General features: G+C 43.2%; 1 protein-coding gene across 1 annotated transcript in view; it reads left to right on the forward strand.

Annotated features, from left to right (window-relative positions):
• The window catches only part of HAL (histidine ammonia-lyase), a 189,588-nt gene that overhangs the window by 55,047 nt on the left and 115,355 nt on the right, over positions 1 to 19,186 (forward strand). The window lies entirely within an intron of this gene.

The following is a 19,186-nucleotide window of genomic DNA, read 5'->3' on the forward strand; positions in this document are numbered from 1 at the left end:
TCCGGGGCGTACATAGAAATGACGGAGCCCCATAGCAGAAGTTCTAATGTCCCACATAATCCCTCCAAAAAACAAATCAATAGTCGGGGTCGCAGAAGAGCATAGCTCACAACTTTGCAGCTCTTCCAAAGCAATTTTCCTCCTACTAAATCGCTATATTCCCTTTTCATTGCACTGTTAAAGTATGAAGCCAACAAAAGTGCCCCTCGGTATAATGCTCTCACAGTGTGTTCCTCTTCAGTACCCACCATGCACTCTATGATGACACCTCAATTTCTAAGGCAAAGTATGATGCCCCCAACTGTGACCCCCACACAGCCCTCCATACAGTGTAATGGCCCCACAGCCCTCCATACTGTATAATGGTCCCCCGCTATCCCTCCAAACAGTATAATGGCCCGCCCATAGCACTCCACACAGTATCATGGACCCCATACAAAGCTTCATAATTATAATTGCTTGCATAAACAATAACGCATAGTTCTCCATATAGTATAATGCACCACTCATAGTCCTCATTTTAGTATAATGGACCCCTCAGAGTCCTCCATGTAGTAGAATGCACCCCATTGTCCTTAATATAGTATAATGCACTCCCCAAAGTTCTCTATAGTGTAATACAGACCCATAGTACTCTATACAGTAAATTGTGCTCCCCATAGTCCTCCATACAGTATAATGCACCCCATTGTCCTCCATATAGTATAATACACTACCCATAGTCCTCCATATAGTATAATGCACTCCCCATTGTTCTCTATATACTATAATGCAGCCCCCATAGTCCTCCATACATTATAATGCACCCCGTTATCCTCCATATAGTATAATGCACACCAATAGTCCTCCATATAGTATAGTATATTGCAGGGGCGGACACTGACAGCTTGGGGCCCCTGTGCAAGAAATGTATCTGGGCCCCCCTCGTTTTATGGTGGCAAAACTATATATATATATATATATATATATATATATATATATATATACTAGCTGAAGAGCCCGGCGCTGCCCGGGCATAGTAACTAATTGTGGATAGTTATAACAAATTATAATTATCCTCTATCCCATAGTCCCGTGCCCATATACCCATCAGACATCCTCCATCCCATAGTCCCATGCCCATATACCCATCATACATATTCTCCATCCCATAGTCCCATGCCCATATACCCATCATATATATCCACGATCCCATAGGCCTGTGCCCATATACCCATCATACATATCCTCCATCCCATAGTCGAGTGCCCATATACCCATCACACATGCTCCATCCCATAGTCCCATGCCCATATACCCATCACACATCCTCCATCCCATAGTCCAATGCCCATATACCCATCATACATATTCGCCATCCCATAGTCGAGTGCCCATATACTCATCACACATCCTTCATCTCATAGTCCCATGCCCATATACCCATCATACATATCCTCCATCCCATAGTCCCGTGCCCATATACCCATCATACATATCCGCCATCCCATAGTCCCGTGCCCATATACCCGTCATACATATCCTCCATCCCATAGACCCGTGCCCATATACCCATCATACATATCCTCCATCACATAGTCCAGTGCCCATATACCCATCATACATATCCTCCATCCCATAGTCAACCATTATGACATCATAATGAGCGGCGGGGCTTGATACACACACACTTTTTCCCCATTATGTAGATAGGGGCATAATTGTTTGTTGAATTGGAACGCACGGGGTTAAAATTTCGCCTCACAGCATAGCCTATGACGCTCTCGGGGTCCAGACGTGTGACTGCTAAATTTTGTGGCTGTAGCTGGGATGGTGCGGATGCCAATCCCGGACATACACACATACATACATACATACGCACACTTGAGCTTTATATATTAGATATATATATATATAGCCACACACACAAACATGTATATATATTACATAGTCTCCTTTATTATGTATATTGCTGTCCCTTATTATCCCTTATTATACAGTGCCCTCTTTTGTTATGTACAGTACCGTCCCTTACATATTGGATTATATGGAGCCCTGTTTTTTATTACATACCGTCCTGTCTTGTTAGCTGTATAATGCAACGATGGCTGATGGAGCATGGGAAAGCTTCTTTTCTAATGGAGGAGCTGATGGACTGGTCGTCTGGTCACGGGCTCCTCCATCAGCAATCATTTTATATCTAAAAAGAGAGGGGACTATGTAATAAAAGAGGGCGCTGTGAATAGCAAAATTAACAAGAATACACTATGTAAGAGACAGTACTGTACATAACAGCAGAGAAAGCTATACCGTTGTGGCCAGAAGTATTGACATCCCTGCAATTCTGTCAGATAATACTCAGTTTCTTCTTGAAAATGATTGCAAACACAAATTCTTTGGTATTATTATCTTCATTTAATTTGTCTTAAATGAAAAAACACAAAAAGAATTGTCCTAAAGCCAAATTGGATATAATTCCACACCGAACATAAAAAAGAGGGTGGAGAACAGTATTGGCACTGTTCGAAAAATCATGTGATGCTTCTCTAATTTGTGTAATTAACAGCACCTGTAACTTACCTGTGGCACCTAACAGGTATTGGCAATAACTAAATCACACTTGCAGCCAGTTGACATGGATTAAAGTTGACTCAACCTCTGTCCTGTGTCCTTGTGTGTACCACATTGAGCATGGAGAAAAGAAGACAAACGAACTGTCTGAGGACTTGAGAAACCAAATTGTGAGGAAACATGAGCAATCTCAAGGCTACAAGTCCATCTCCAAAGACCTGAATTTTCCTGTGTCTACCTTGTGCAGTGTCATCAAGAAGTTTAAAGCCCATGGCACTGTGGCTAACCTCCCTAGATGTGGACGGAAAAGAAAAATTGACAAGAGATTTCAACGCAAGATTGTGCGGATGTTGGATAAAGATCCTCGACTAACATCCAAACAAGTTCAAGCTGCCCTGCAGTCCGAGGGTACAACAGTGTCAACCCGTACTATCCGTCGGCATCTGAATGAAAAGGGACTGTATGGTAGGAGACCCAGGAAGACCCCACTTCTTACCCCGAGACATAAAAAAGCCAGGCTGGAGTTTGCCAAAACTTACCTGAAAAAGCCTAAAACGTTTTGGAAGAATGTTCTCTGGTCAGATGAGACAAAAGTAGAGATTTTTGGTCAAAGGCATCAACATAGAGTTTACAGGAGAAAAAAAGAGGCATTCAAAGAAAAGAACACGGTCCCTACAGTCAAACATGGCGGAGGTTCCCTGATGTTTTGAGGTTGCTTTGCTGCCTCTGGCACTGGACTGCTTGACCGTGTGCATGGCATTATGAAGTCAGAAGACTACCAACAAATTTTGCAGCATAATGTAGGGCCCAGTGTGAGAAAGATGGGTCTCCCTCAGAGGTCATGGGTCTTCCATCAGGACAATGACCCAAAACACACTTCAAAAAGCACTAGAAAATGGTTTGAGAGAAAGCACTGGAGACTTCTAAGGTGGCCAGCAATGAGTCCAGACCTGAATCCCATAGAACACCTGTGGAGAGATCTAAAACTGGCAGTTTGGAGAAGGCACCCTTCAAATATCAGGGACCTGGAGCAGTTTGCCAAAAAAGAATGGTCTAAAATTCCAGCAGAGCATTGTAAGAAACTCATTGATGGTTACCGGAAGCGGTTGGTCGCAGTTATTTTGGCTAAAGGTTGTGCAACCAAGTATTAGGCTGAGGGTGCCAATACTTTTGTCTGGCCCATTTTTGGAGTTTTGTGTGAAATGATCAACGTTTTGCTTTTTGCTTCATTCTCTTTTGTGTTTTTTCATTTAAGACAAATTAAATGAAGATAATAATACCAAAGAATTTGTGTTTGCAGTCATTTTCAGGAAGAAACTGAGTATTATCTGACAGAATTGCAGGGGTATCAATACTTTTGGCCACAACTGTATTGTTATTCAATTGACGAAAGGCTTCCCTTTTGTATAATTTTTTTGGCCACAGAACGACATTACCACCCTTGTCAGCTGGCTTCAGCACCACATCAGGAAGAGTTTGAAAGTATTTTAATCTAATACGTTCTTGCTTAGTTAGATTGTCGGTCTAAAGGCCCTTTTACATTTAGCGATGCACCAGCGATCCAACCAGCGATCCGACCCGGTCAGGATCGCTGGTGCATCGCTAAATGATCGCTAGTGAGCTTTCACACAGAAAGATCTCACAGCGATGCAGCAGCGACGCAGCGCACGATACTTACCATTCACACACAGCGATCCTGCGTCCTCCCGCCCGCGTCCAGCGTCGCTCGTCGTCACAGCAGGAAGTCTCAGCAGGAAGCGCCCGACGAGAAATGGAGCCGGACATTCTCGCGCGATCAGCGATGGACAGCGGGGGAGCCGGTCGCTGGTAAGTATCACACATAGCGATATCGCTAGCAATATCGCTATAACGTCACAAAACCAGTGACGTTTTAGCGATATTGCTAGCGATATCGCTTAGTGTAAAACCCCCTTTAGAGAATCTAGGAATCTGAAGTAATTCCTGAGTCAACACCTGGACAAAAAGTTCAACATTAGAGCAAATAGCCAGAGGGGGAAACTTTGTTGAACGAGGACGAATTGAGGGAGGGATCTTACCCCCTTCATGGACATGCTCCACCGCCAACTCCTCCAGTGTTCTCAAAGCTTTTTGCTCTATCTCTGTAGGAAAAAGAGTATTACTATCATTATTGAAAAAATGACGCTTCAACAACAGTGATCTACCAAGCAGATGTAGATCTTTAACCATGGTAAATGTATCAAACTCAGACGTTGGTGAAAAAGAAAGACCCCTACCCAAAAGTGATATATCAGAGGCAGAGAGCGCATGATGACTAAGGTTAATTACCCTATTGTCCCGTCTTCCAGAATCAGATTGCTAGGCATGTTGTCTCCTATCGGGATGATATGAATGATCCCGCAATCGTGAAGGGCCCGAAGAGATGTCAGACTGCTCGCTCAAAGATGAAAGCAAAGCATTAGATGATGTACGGGGTAAATTAAGATTATTCTTCCTCCACAGATACACTCTGTTGCTCTGATAATCCTTAAGGTCTCTGTTATACTTTGAGACCTGATTCTCCTGAATTTTCGCCACCAACACACCCAGGGATTTCTCCAACTCACTATCAAATTTTTGAATTTTCTCTTTTTGACAGTCAGTCCTCACAGATGCTTGCATATCATCAATTACTTTATCAAGATCATTACTTTTGGTAGTATTCAAATTGATCAAGAGTTGCATAAGTGTGACTGAGCATGCATTGCAGGCCTCTTCCCATCTCTTAATAAATTGGTCATCCTCCACTGGGAAAGTTGGAACCGGTCCCTCAAGCCACTGGGAATCATTTTATTTAAGATGTATTTTTCCAAAAAGATCTTGTTCCACCACAATTTAGATCGTTTCATGACAGCATTTTTAATAGCCACCAGCTTATCGTCACCAGCACACTACGCATTAGCTCCACTAAATCTGGGTGGCTATTAGGGATACCTCTATCTTGATATAGATTATTTGCACCCATAATGTACATCAGAATTCTCTCATTCTAAATTAGGGTGTAGTTCTTTCCATCATCTCACCCGATTTGAGACGTGCCCTGGAGGAATTTCAGGAGGACAAACCTGAACGTTGCCCTATGGGAAAATTGTATGTCCCTGACCAGTGGAGAAGAGTAATGTCTGAAGTTCATTGCTCTGCATTGGCTGGTCATCCAGGTATTTTTGGTACCAGAGATTTGGTGAGTCGGTCTTTTTGGTAGCGTGCCTTATCTTGTGATGTCAGCAATTTTGTGCAGTCCTGTGGGACTTGTTTTTGGTCCAAGCCCTGTTCTCGTTCTAGTGGTTTGTTGATGCCCCTGCCGGTGCCCAGGAGGCCATGGACCCATATCTCAATGGATTTTATTTCTGATCTTCCTGTCTCTCAGAGAATGACTGTTATCTGGGTGATTTGTGATAGATTTTTTAAAATGGTCCATCTTGTACCACTCCCAAAGATGCTATCTTCTGAGTTGGTGGCCTCATTAGATAAACACATATATGTTGGGCAATGTGCAATAGTTTTCTTATTACATCTATTAGTATATATTTACATTGTCAGTGAGTTAAGAATATTGCAGTATAACGGATCTCCATCTGACTAGGCATTTCACAATTAGGCGTCTTTTTTCCTTTAGGCATGTTCAGATGAGCCTCCATATATTTTTTGGTACTGTGCTATCTACACACATATAGCACATAATTAAAAAGGTTGGAAGGTCACTAACAAGTTTATATTCTATTTGCCTCTCTCTTCAAATAAAAAAAAAAATTCCTTTGGTACATTGTGCTAGTTATGTGGACATTTTTATGATAATAAACTCATGATAAATAATTCTACAGCTTAGCGAGGTTTTTTGTACCTTTATTTTATTTATTTATTTTTTCAATAAAAGGCATTTTTTGGTGTGGGACAGCAGCCAAACATAAATAAAAAATTGCACAGACCCAAAGAATAAAGTCATCTAATCACTTATACCGCACGATTAACGGCGTAAAAAATAAATAAAACCAATTCTTCATCTGCTGTTGATTTTTTCATTCTGTCCCACAAAGATCGCAGCTAGGCTCGGCTCACATTTATCCTGCGCTCTGCGCAAAGCTCATGCACCAGGGTTTCCATGTAAATATCTGAAATACGTGATTCAGACGGAACCTCCAGCGGAAGATAACCTATAGTGAGGCAGATGAAGGCACTGTGGACACCGTCTGGCTTGTGATTCGGAGGTGTCCGTCTTTTTAGGTTTGGATAAAAGTGCCGTTGCAGACAGTTTTGTGCACTTCTGAAAAGAAGGAAACAGCTGAATGGAGGCCAGACGATGTTTAGAGTTAGGGTACCGTTACACTTAGCGATGCACCAGCGATCCCGACAACGATATGGATCGCTGGTGCATCGCTAAGTGGTCGCTAGTGAGCTGCCACACAGGCAGATCTTACCAGCGACATCGCAGGGGTCGCTACTTACCTGTCAGACGTGGCGATCCTGACGTCCTCCCGCCCGCGTCCACGAGTCGTTCGTCGGTGCCACAGGAAGCCCAGCAAGAAGCGCCCGACGAGAAATGGTCCAGGACGTTCTCGCGCGATCAGCGATGAGCAGCAGGGAGCGGTCGGAGGTAAGTATCACACAAGGCGATATCGCTAGCAATATCGCTGCTACGTCACAAAATCGGTGACATTACAGCGATATTGCTAGCGATATCGCAGTGTGTAACGGGGGCTTAACTCTGCTGCCTATTTCCTTGTATATCTCTTACTTTGTAACATACCACCTGTTAGTGTAGAGGTTTTTTTAGGCTACACACATCTGTGTTTTTACAATTTTGATTGGATCAATTTGTATCTACCTGTGCGTGTGTATAGTGTTTTTTTCCCCTCATCTTTTGGCTCTCTGCTTTATTACCTTTCTGATTATTTTTATGTGTTTCAATAAACTATATATTTTAATGATTTTTAGTTGGCATTCTATCTCTTCTGTTGTCTCTACTTGGTGCATCTCTATACATGTTCTTTATTATTTTTTTCTCACTTTGTTGGTACCAATTACTCATCTGAGAGCAGCATAATGGAGGAAAAGTGATTTTGATACCAACGATGTATCACTCAGTTTACTGAGTGCAGCAGTTGTGACAGAATCAGATTTTTTAGCTGTGGCATGTAGCAGAATTCAGAAAGCTAACCTCACCCACACCAGAGCTTTCTGTATACATTGTCTATTGACAGTGAGCTGCTTATCAGTGGAGGGGGTATCTCCTAGTGATTAAACCTTCATCTAATATATAAAGCTCAAGTGTGTGTATGTATGTGTGTATGTCCGGGATTGACATCCGCACCGTCGCAGCTACAGCCACAAAATTTGGCACAGTCACACGTCTGGACCCTGAGAGCGTCATAGGCTATGTTGTGAGGAGAAATTTTAACCCCGTGCGTTCCAAGTCACCAAACAATTTTGCCCCTATCTACATAATGGGGAAAAAGTGTGTGTATCAAGCCCCGCCCCTCATTATGATGTCATAATGGTTGCCATGGCGACACTGATGTCATCATAGGTTGCAAGCCCTGCCGCTCATTATGATGTCATAATGGTTGACTATAGGATGGAGGATGTGTGATGGGTATATGGGCACTGGACTATGGGATGGAGGATATGTATGATGGGTCTATGGGCATGGGACTATGGGATGGAGGATGTGTGATGGGTATATGGGCACTGGACTATGGGATGGAGGATATGTATGATGGGTATATGGGCACTGGACTATGGGATGGAGGATATGTATGATGGGTATATGGGCATGGGACTATGGGATGGAGGATGTGTGATGGGTATATGGGCACTGGACTATGGGATGGAGGATATGTATGATGGGTATATGGGCACGGGACTATGGGATGGAGGATGTGTGATGGGTATATGGGCACTGGACTATGGGATGGAGGATATGTATGATGGGTATATGGGCATGGGACTGGGATGGAGGATGTGTGATGGGTATATGGGCACTGGACTATGGGATGGAGGATATGTATAATGGGTATATGGGCACGGGACTATGGGATGGCGGATATGTATGATGGGTATATGGGCACGGGACTATGGGATGGAGGATATGTATGATGGGTATATGGGCATGGGACTATGAGATGAAGGATGTGTGATGGGTATATGGGCACTCGACTATGGGATGGCGAATGTGTATGATGGGTATATGAGCATGGGACTATGGGATGGAGGATGTGTGATGGGTATATGGGCATGGGACTATGGGATGGAGCATGTGTGATGGGTATATGGGCACTCGACTATGGGATGGAGGATATGTATGATGGGTATATGGGCACGGGCCTATGGGATCGTGGATATGTATGATGGGTATATGGGCATGGGACTATGGGATGGAGGATAATTATAATTTGCTATAACTAATCACAGTTAGTTACTATGCCCGGGCAGCGTCGGGCTCTTCAGCTAGTTGTATGCTAGTTGTATATAAACAATAGCACACAACCTAATAAATGACACTTTGCTAAAATCTGTGTCTCAGCCTCTAAATTATGCTGTCCTCAAAATACCGCAAATCAAACAAGAAATTGGGAGTACTAAGTCTAAACATCATAAAAAAGATATACATTTATTGAACTTCCAGTTATTACAAATCACATCATATAGTAAATCAACTAAATAATTTTATGAAAATATCAGAGACAAGTTTCAGAAAGCAGGATCAAGCCAAAATGGCTGCAAATGTCCTGACAACCACAGATGTAAATAAAATAAAATGCTTAGTGCTAGTAAACTCATGGGAAATAGTAGGGTACATATCAGTACATTCCAAGACTAATAAAGTGCGCACATCTATCACTGGAACAAATGTCTCCCCAAAATTACAAATGCTTACCCATGATGTGTTAAGTCAGGACACGCGCCACGCTGCCAGCTATGCGCGTTTTGCTTCGCTTTTTCAAGGTGCGGTCTGGTGGCTCTTGTAATTTGGTTTTCAATTGTTCTTGGATGGTAGCCCTGATTCAAAAAGGTCTTTCTGAGGCGACCAAGATGTTCATCTCTGTCCATGGAGTTGGAACATATATAATTGTAGACAATAGAGTTTTTTATGTGTTTTGGATGGAAACTGTCCCATTTAAGGTATGTTGGACGGTTGATTGGCTTCTGATACAGGGATGTCTCTATTTCATTGTTCTTTATCTTAATGATAGTGTCTAAAAAGTTAATCTCAGTGCTATAGTAGTTGAGTGTTAAGTTGATGGCGGGATGAAATTGATTAAACTGTTCGTGGAACGTCTTTAGCTGTGGCTCAGACTCCGTCTAGATGATTAAAATATCATCAATGTAGCGATAGTAGGCCAGGGGCCCGATGGGGCATGATGCAAAAACTGAGAACAAGGATGAATTCTCATCGCCACACAATAAGAGAAAAAAAGATTGGATCTGCCTGTGGCCAAACATTTTTGTATCCCCGGTCATAGCATCATGGACATTAAATTACTTGTTTTAAAAGGTAACTTCAAGTCTCAGAGAGACAGGAGAGAGTATAAATTTATGGCAACCTTTGACACACTCAGTGCAGGAATGAATGTGTTGCATGGATTTATGTCTTTTTACATCATTTATGGAATTTGCTTTTCAGACCTTCTGGGGGCATCACAACACAGTACCAGACCCCAATCAGAAGGCAATAAAACTTTCAAACCCCTTATCTATGATCTGTTCCAACATTTATGCTTATCCCTCTCCCATAATGATTCTTCTGCTTCACGTCACTTGTCTCATCTATTGCATTATTTCTGTGCTGTGTATAAATATGTGATTCTTCAGATTTTGTATTAGTATTAGCCTGATGAAGAGACCTGAGTAGTCGCAAAAGCTTGCAATTTGTTAACATCTTTTCAGTTAACCATTAAAATGTATCAACCACTGAGGACTCTCAATTCTAAATATTTTTCTATCTTTTTTATGACGTTTGGACTTAGTACTCCCTATTTCTTGTTTGAATTGCGGTCATATGCAGGAGTGTCCTTATAATGTGTTTCCCTGAGACGTAACCACATGGTTATTAGTCTCTTTGGCATTTTTTTTACTGATGGTGTCCTACATGGTTTATGTTCATCTGTCCGCAAACTACATAGCAAAAAGCTGGTTTTCCCTTTAAGTCCTCAATTCCCTCCTTGCCTTTGATTAGTTGGAAAGTGGTTCTATGAACTACAGCTAGTGCTCTGTACTTGTTTCCTGTATATTTGGTATTGTACTGACATCTTGTGGCCATTTAGTATTAGTAAACTGATTCCTTGCCCTATATACAGTGGATATAAAAATTGTACATGCCCATTTTGCCATGTAAAAAATCATGCCAGAAAGAATCATTTTTTTTCTTTGTTAAAGTCACTCAAAATCTGTTCAAATCCATTGAGAAACAAACTGAAATCATTTTGAGGGTGAAATTAGAATAACAAAACTAAAATAAAGTGGTTGCACAAGTGTGAACACCCTCTTATAATTGTGGATGTGGTTGTGTTCAGAATCAGCCAATCAAATTTAAACTTGTGTTAAAGGGATTGTCCAGTCTCAGATGATAAGCCTGCAGTCACAGTGTGACTGCAGACTTAGGCTATGTGCACACGCTGCGGTTTTTGCTGCGGTTCCGCTGCGGTTTTGGCCGCAGCAGAACTGCAGCAGTTCTGCAGACAGTGTACAGTAGCATGTTATCCTATGGGATTTACATTCTGCTGTGCACATGCTGCGGATGTTTAACTGCGGAAAAGCTGCGATTTTGAATCCGCAGAAAGAATTGACATGTCAATTGTTTCTGCGGATTCTGCTGCGGTTTGCCACCTATTCCATTGTCCAGGTGGCAAACCGCAGGCCAATCCGCAGGTAAAACCGCAGGTCATTTTACCTGCGGTTTTACCTGCGGTACCGCAGATAAGAATCCGCAGACCAATCCGCAGTGTGTGCACATAGCCTTATGAATCCCCCCGCGCACATACTGTGCACTCCGAGGAGTCACCGATTTCTGAGCAAGTACTAGTGGGTACGTATGTGTTATGTAGGACTCCCGGCCAGAGCCTGACTAGTGGGCGCAGCCTCTCTCCATACACTTGTATACATACAGAGTGACTGCAGACATTAATTTAGACCAGACAACCCCTTTAATTTGTATACAGTACACAGCTGCCACAGTTTAAAGTGATAAACTTTAAATGGGATTAATCATAAAGTTTAGCTGTTCTAGTAGGATTGATTAAAAGACAGTTGAATTGACGAAAAGACAAGAAGCAACTTGGTCCTGGATGTTTACAAGAAGCCTACATCAACATTAAAAGAGCTGCTAAATTCCTGTCAAGCACTGGTTGTGTACTGCATGTGACAACAATCTGCTGTATTGCTCATATGTCTGGGCTGTGGGGTAGAGTGTTAAGATTGAAGCATTCTCTTATCAAAAAAGCAATCCAAGCCCAGCTATGTTTTGCTAACACCTACATACAGTCTTCCAAAAGCATATGAGAAAATTTGTTATGGTCTGTGCAAGGTGGCTATTGGACATATAGTTGATGGGAGGTATGTATCACAGAGGTGGTTGTCATCTGTGATGTAAACCTGGAGTACTGTTCTAGTGCACATAGATGTGGCGACCGTCTGGTGCGAGTCTGGACTGCAATTGAGACAGCACCCCGAGCAATCCAGAGACCCTTTACCCCTATACAGGGACCGGGAATTACAGCAGAGCCCAGGAGGTAGCTGTATGTATAAGAGCAGGACGGTCGCCAGAAAGAGATAAATTAACAGAACCGAAGGAGTCCAAGTCTAAACCGGTCGGGCAACAGAGGTACAAAATCGGCAGAGAGTAGCAGAGTCAAAATCCAGGCCAAGGTCAGAGTCTTAAACCAGAAGGGCAACAGAGGTACAAAATCGGCAGGCAGTAGCAGAGTCAAAATCCAGGCTAAGGTCAGAGTCAGCAATAGCAAATAACACACTAGCACACTGGGTAAAAAAGACTATATCTGGTGGCCTGCAAGACAGGCCCCAAGGTATTTCAAGGATCAGGCTATCCCTCACAGTCTGATGACCTCATTTGGACTACCCCCAGAACCAGGCCAGATGGCGATGCACCAACCCCTTCATGACTGACAGAGGAGTGGAGCCTGCGTCCACCAGATGCCTGCGCAGGAGCCCCTTCTCTGTCACCACATCACCCACGGGCGAACCACGGCACCTCCCAGTGGCCGAGGCAGGAATAGCCGTCCCTGAGTCGGACGGCGACGTGACAGTCCGGCGCCTCCCAGTGGCTGAGACTGGGGCAGCAGTCCCCGAGTCTGACGGCGACGTGACAATAGTACAAAGAGGCTTGCTTGGTGCATCTGAGCCAGGCAGCCTGAGAGATGGGCGGTTCTTATTGCCCACAAGTCCCACCTCTGGGTGTGGTTCACAGGATAAAATGGAGTCTGTTTGACACATGGTCTGTATCTGGAGGTGAGAAGACCTCCTGTGTGATGACTCAGACTGAGTCGTTATGATGGATGCTATCCAGCCTGTGTGCCCTGGACTGTTTTTCAAGTGACTTTGTTAAGAACTGTTTACTTTGTTTTGCCTGCACTGAAAGGCCGTTTATTTTCCTTTGCTTGTGGTATGGTTTATGACGGACCAATTAACCAGCATGGACATTCAAATGGAAACAGTTCCTGTGTTACCTCACCACAAACCCAAGTGAATAGCATTCCCACATCTGATAAGACTAAGGCCAGGTTCATACTGGGTAACAGCAGCCCGTTCAATGCATAGCGTTGACGGGCTGCATTAATGCTATAGCATAATGCGATCGCGTTATGCTATACCGCTAGCGCAGATGATTCATCTGTGCTAGCGGAGACGGAGCCTCAGACACTGCAGCCCGCGTCCAAGGCTCCATCACTGAATGACAGCACATCGCTAGCGCATGCCGATTATGGCATGCGTTGGCGATACGCCCGATAATAGGGGTTAATGGCAGCGTTAACGGACTGCCATAACGCAGTGTGACCCCAGCCTAAGGTTGAACTTTTTGGCCACAATACTAAAAGGTATGTATAGCACAAAGCCAATACTTTGCATCACCAAAAGAACACCATACCCACAGTGAAACATGGTGGAAGCAGCACTATGCTTGGGGCTGTTTTTCGGCAGCTGAAACTAGGGCTTTATTTAGGGTGGATGGAATTATGGACAGTTTCAAATATCAGTCAGTTTTGCAACAAAAATTTCAGATCTTTTCTAAAAAGCTGAAAATTAAGAGGATTTCACCTTTGAGCATAGCAATGACTCTAACCATACCACCAAGTCAACGAAAGAATGGCCTCCCCAGAATAAGATGAAAGTTTTGTAATGGCCCAGCCAGAATCCAGACCTGAATCCAAATATTATTGGAAGTTTATTAAGACCTTTTTGGTCTTAGCCAAGCCTTTAACTTACATGACCATGAAGGTAACATATTTTTCCTTCTGGTCAGTCGAGGCAGTAAATGCTTTTTCTGTCCCCAAGACAGCCTTCTATAAGGCTTCTGTTCTCAGTCAACTTAAGGTCGATCTGCCTTTCGTCGTTAAGGTAGACGGTGCCTTCATCCTAGTGCTTTTTAATTCCCAGATGTTCTCTTACACTGAGTCCAACTATGATATAGGTGACTGTGAGCTTCTGGTGCTTAAAAAAGCCTTACAGGAATGGAGACACTGGTCGGACCGTGCTGGACATAAGGTAACAGTATTTATCGATCATAAAAACCTGTTGTATGTTGATGCAGCTAAGTGTTTAAACACAAGACAGGCTTGGTGGGCACTTTTTTGCCCGGTTTGATTTTACTGTGACTTATCTCCTCAGATCTAAAAAATTTAAGGCTGACACTTTGTCACTTAGCTTTTATGCAAGGGAGAGGGACGAAAATCCTATTAAGATTCTTAATGAGGAGGCGGCGGTGGGTGCACTGTGGATAGATCTTGGACAGCACAATCGGGCAGCGTGAGCCCCTGCTTTATTGGTGTCAGCCGGCAGGTATAATACGCTTCACATATTTGTTCATTCTTCCTGAGACCATGGTGTTACCTTGGCTACAATGCTTATACGGCTATTCTAGCATTAATTACTTCCTATTTTCCTTTTATTGGTAACCATCACTGATGCCCATACTGTATATGTATATCATGTGACACACAGACGGGGTCTCTCTTCTCTTCACTCATTTAGGGGTCTCTACATTAAGCAGCTGACACATGGTTCTGCGGCTTACTGTAATTTGGAAGGATGCTCATGTACTAGCAGCGGATAAACTTTTACACATTATCCAGAGGAAGATGGATGGATAAACTGCAACCAATTTAATGAACTAACCATGGGATTAACTCACATATTTAATAGTTTGCTGCAATTATTCTTTTTGGTGGACAATCCAATAAACCACTACATTTTTGTAAATCATTATTGTTACATTTTCTTTGAAGTATCATATCTGGTAAGAACTCTTAAATAAATTAATAAATATACAAAATATGTATATTTAACCCCTTAACGATCGCCGATACGCCTTTTAACGGCGGTAGTTAAGGGTACTTAAACCACAGCAGGGTTAATTCACGGTGCTGTGGAAAAAGTGTATAGCGCCCCTCAGAGTAAGATTTTCTTTGGGGTCTCGGCTGCCGGGGGTAGCCGAGACCCCAGAGAACATGATTCGGGTCGGTTTTTACCGATCCCGCTTTTGTGATCGCCGTTATTTTAAAAAAAGCCATGATTTTGCATTTCCAGTAATTTCTCGCTCCTCTGATGTGATCGCACATCAGAGGAGAAAGAAATAGGGTCCCTGATCCACCCGGTACCTCCTGTGGTCCTCGTGGTCCTTGAGCCCTCCTGCCTCCTCCAGTGCGCGCTGCCATCTTGGTCAGGGAAGAAAATGGCGGGCGCATGCGCAGTGCGCCCGCCGAATTTGCCAGTCGTCAGATTCCATTCTTTCAATGTGCATTTTGATCACTGTGATAAACTCTATCACAGTGATCAAAATAAAAAAAAAAGTAAATAACCCTCCCTTTATCACCCCCTTAGTTATGGAAATATAATGAAATTAAGAAAATATATGTATTTTCATTTTTCCATTAAGATTAGAGTTACGGTTAGGGTTAGAATTAGGGTTACGGTTAGAATTAGTGTTAGGGTTTGAATTATGGATAGGATTAGAATTAGGGTTAGGGTTGGAATTAGGGTTAGAGTTGGAATTAGGGATAGGGTTAGAATTAGGGTTAGGGTTGGAATTAGGGTTAGGGTTGCGACTAGGGCTTGGAGTAGGGTTAGGGTTGGGATTAGGGTTAGGATTAGGATTAGGCTTGGGATTAGGGATAGGGATGTGTTGGGGTTAGGGTTGGAGCTAGAATTGAGGGGTTTCCACTATTTACCAACTTTGGGGCTCTAATTTCTCCTGTTACCCTTGGGAAAATAAAAAAATTTGAGGCTAAAAAATCACTTTTGTGGAAAAAAAAGATTTTTTATTTTCACGGCTCTGCGTTATAAACTTCTGTGAAGCACTTGGGGGTTCAAAGTGCTCACCACACATCTAGATAAGTTCCTTGAGGGGTTTAGTTTCCAAATTGGGGTCTCTCTGCAAACGCAACATGACGTCCGATCTCAATTCCAGCCAATTCTGCGTTGAAAACGTCAAACGGCGCTCCTTCCCTTTGCGAGGTCTGCCCTCCGCCCAAAAAGTGGTTTACCCCCACATATGGGGTATCAGCGTATTCAGGAGAAATTGAACAACAAATTTTGTGGTTCATTTTCTCTTTTAACACTTGTGAAAATAAAAAAATTGGTTCTGAAATAATTTTTTTGCAAAAAAAGTTAAATGTTAATTTTTTCCTTTCACATTGCTTCAGTTCCTGTGAAGCATGTAAAGGGTTAATAAACTTCTTGCATGTGGTTTTGGGCACCTTCAGGTGTCCAGATTTTAAAATGGTGTCACTTTTGGGTATTTTCTCTCATTTACACCCCTCAAAATGATTTTAAATATGATGTGGTCCCTAAAAAAATGGTTTTGTAAATTGTGTTGTAAAAATGAGAAATCGCTGATCAACTTTTAACCCTTATAACTTCCTAACAAAAAAAAATTTGTTTCCAAAATTTTGCTGATGTGAAGTAGACATGTGGGAAATGTTATTTATTAAGAAATTTGTGTGACATATCTCTCTGATTTAAGGGCATAAAAATGTAAAGTTTTAAAATTGCAATATTTTCAAAATTTTCTCCATATTTCCGTTTTTTCAATAACTAAACACAAGTAATATGGAAGAAATTTTACCACTACCATGAAGTAAAATTTGTCACGATAAAACATTCTCAGAATCAGCGGGATCCGTTAAAGTTTTCCAGAGTTATAACTTCATAAAGTGACAGTGGTCAGAATTGTAAAAAATTGGCCTGGTCATTAAGCTGCAAAATGGCTCTGTCATTAAGGGGTTAACAGGACACAGAATCCCAAGGAGGAGGATCTTTGGGTAAAGTCTATTTGCCTTGGGTGAAGGTAATAACAGCTTCGGAGGCATATGGATATACAGGCAGAAGTTGTCCGGGTCTGGGAAACCGCACCTCCTCCAAGCTGAAGTGACAAGACCCAGGTGAAAAAGACGTTAAGAGGGGCAATGCAGGAAATAAGTCCATAAGTCCAAGTGCTTTCCTGCCTGTGGTCGAAAAGATGGCGGACCAAGAGAATCTGCCACCGGATCAATAAGCAAGGGTTCTAGCGCCATTTCTTACTGGGAATCCGCATAAGGCACATGATAACCTGACCCTTCATGATGCCAAGGAGTATTGCAAGCTAAAAGCAGAGATTTTGGCTAATCTAGACATAACTACTGGCAGTCAGGGTACAACAGGTGCATCACAGGGGCTATCAAAGGCACAAACCTTCCCGATCCAAGATATTTGATCTCCTGTACTTGGTGGAAAAATGGCTGAAGCCAGAGACTTGTTCCCCAGCACAGATAGTGGAGGGAGTGGTGATGGATTGGTTCATTCACTCATTGCCGAGGCCAGTGCAGTGCTGGATTGCCCAGGGAGATCCCTAGAACGCAGTTGACCTTGTGAGCCTGGTGGAGAGGTACCTGGTAGTTGAGATTTCCCTAGTAAGTCAAGCGGGTTTAAGGTCTCCTTACTGAGGTTACCAAAGGGGATGACAGCCAAAAGAAGGAGACAAAACTCATACCTCTGGGGAGTCCAAAGTCCCGAGAGGCATCTGAGCCACTTCTGGGGAATCAGTCTCATACAGTAGTCTGGTGGAGGTGTCAAGGCGTTGGTAATATTTCTGCCCATTGTCCCATGACCTTGAAGCCGACGGACTGCAACATAGGCCGGTGTTGGTCCTAATTCCCTCACTGTGTCTGCGTTCTGTACCTCATTCTTGTGAGAGGCTTCAGGTGTGCCAAGTGTTTGTAAGCGGTGTGCAAGTGACTAGACTTCTGGATTCAGGGAGCTTGGTTACCCTAGTAAGGACCACACTCCAGCTAGTTCCTGTAAAGGTAGTCGGCGTGAGGTGTACCCTTGGATATGCCAGGAAATATCTGGTGACCCAAATCGACATAAGGACAGACTCTGGCTCCATGTCCCACCAACTGGGAGTGATAAAGGGCTTGTTACATCCTGTAATTATTGGACGTGATTTTTTGGGGACCTTTGAGTGAAAGCGGTATTGCCGGGTAGCTTGGCTGACAACCAGGTGACATCTAGAGAAATCTTGGTCACATGCTGCATTTTCTGTTCAGGCTGGTAATGAGAATGAGAAAGTGTCCCCTGAATGAAGCCAGAGTTCCTGAACTCGAGGTGTACAGGGAAAATTTTGCAATGGTACTTATCTCTAAAAGGTGCTATTAAGAATGTGAACATGGTAAATGATGTTCCTTAGAAGCTGTGGGCCAACAATTGGTTCCTATATTTTGCCATGAAAGGGAATCTGTCGTATCTGTTGTAGAGAGTGACCAATCTAAGGGGTGAAGTAATAGAGCAATTTCTGATGCTAGGGCCCTACAGACACAGGTTGTTAGACATGACTCATTCTCATGTGTTGGTTGGTCATCTGGGAGAAGACAAAACCTAGAAGTGGAGCCTCCAGAGATTCCACTGGAACGGATACTACAGAGAAATCCTGAGCTATTGTCGCTCCCGTCCCAAATGCCTGCTTAACTCCCCAGTGGACACTTCTGCAGTCCCCTAGTTACACTGCCCATCATGGAGGGCCTGTTTGAACATATATAGCTATGGATTTAGTGGGACCCCTGGTAATGTCCGCCAGAGAACATCAATATATTAGTGGTCCTTTATTATGCTATACAGTACCCGGAGGCAGTGGTGTGAAGAAACTCATCCGCGAAGTGAATAGGTCAGGAGTTGTTCCATATCTTCTCTCAAACGGGTCTGCCCAAGGCCTGTTTCACACTTCCGTTGATGACGGACAGCTGACATCCACCAAAATTGAAAAGTAGCGGATCCGCCACTGGCATGTGACATACGGATGTCAGCGGCCGCTAATTTGTTCAAATCCGGCGAACATGAAACGTGCTGGAAATTTAAAGTGATGAGAGAGAGAGATTCGCCGCTCCCGGTGCGATGCGCACATCAAAATAGCGGACCG

This window comes from Dendrobates tinctorius, unplaced genomic scaffold (assembly GCF_039654945.1).
Source record: "Dendrobates tinctorius isolate UK_male_01 unplaced genomic scaffold, ASM3965494v1 ptg000035l, whole genome shotgun sequence".
NCBI lineage: Eukaryota > Metazoa > Chordata > Amphibia > Anura > Dendrobatidae > Dendrobates > Dendrobates tinctorius.